Here is a 1064-nt window from a genome sequence, read left to right on the forward strand (position 1 = left end):
GCTGTGGCCAAGAGGGTGCCCGCGCAGCGCAGTGGACAGCGGGAGCGAAAGTGCGAGAAATCTGGGCGCCCCCAGACTTAGACGTTAGGAATCCCCGCAACCAGCGCACACCCCAGCTGGGTCTGGGATGGGAGGACCGGGGACAAGATGCTGGGTCAGGGAGTGATGCGAATCGCCAGGGAATTTGCCTGGCCCTGGGTGGTGACATGCATAAGGAGACCCAGCTCGTTGGGTTCTGGGTGGTGACTTGTAAACCTCTCTGAAACCATAGCAACGAAACTTCTCTGCTGCCTGCATTTGGGGAGCAGCTTGTAGTCTCTAAAGTGGCCCTTTTAGTCCAAGTACTGCCATTTCCCTTTGAGGTCCACCAGACAGATCTTGATCTGCGCCTCACCTGCACCCCCACCCTTTTGCACATTCCCCTCGCATTCCCCGTCCCCTTGGGCGCCTCCCTCTGACTCCTTTCCTGAAAGGGACTTCTCCCAGAGTCCGAGGATGGGCAGGCAGTCTTGGTGCCCGCCTGGCACCTTAATGGCAGACTCCTCCTTCCCCCCATCTCCCTACCCAAACAAATTAGAGAAAGAAGTTTGGTTTGAGACCAGATAGTCGCCGCCGCACTGGAGGTCGCAGTTCAAAGGCTCGAGAAAGAAATCTGGGGAGCAGTTCAGGCCTGGCTGGCCTCAGGTCTAAATACTCTAAAGGGCTTTTTAAAAGGCCTGAAGAGGGAGGGGTACCAACTTCCCTGAATCTTCCCGCAATTCTGCTTCCAGGGAGGGAGGGGCCGCTGGCGGCTCGCACACCTGGCTCTCCCAGCGTCTCAGGAAGAACGTCAACATTTTTTTCTTACTTCCACTGTTTATTTTTATTTTTTTCTTTATTGATGAAGGTATTGCATATGTCTCCTTATCCCCCATTGACCCCTCACCTCTCCGCACTCATGCCCTCACCCCCCTGTTTTCTGTGTCCAATTCTGCTTCCAGGGAGGGAGGGGCCGCTGGCGGCTTGCACACCTGGCTCTCCCAGCGTCTCAGGAAGAACATCAACATTTTTTTCTTACTTCCACT

The sequence above is a fragment of the Myotis brandtii genome, unplaced genomic scaffold (assembly GCF_000412655.1).
Source record: "Myotis brandtii unplaced genomic scaffold, ASM41265v1 scaffold8, whole genome shotgun sequence".
Classification (NCBI taxonomy): domain Eukaryota; kingdom Metazoa; phylum Chordata; class Mammalia; order Chiroptera; family Vespertilionidae; genus Myotis; species Myotis brandtii.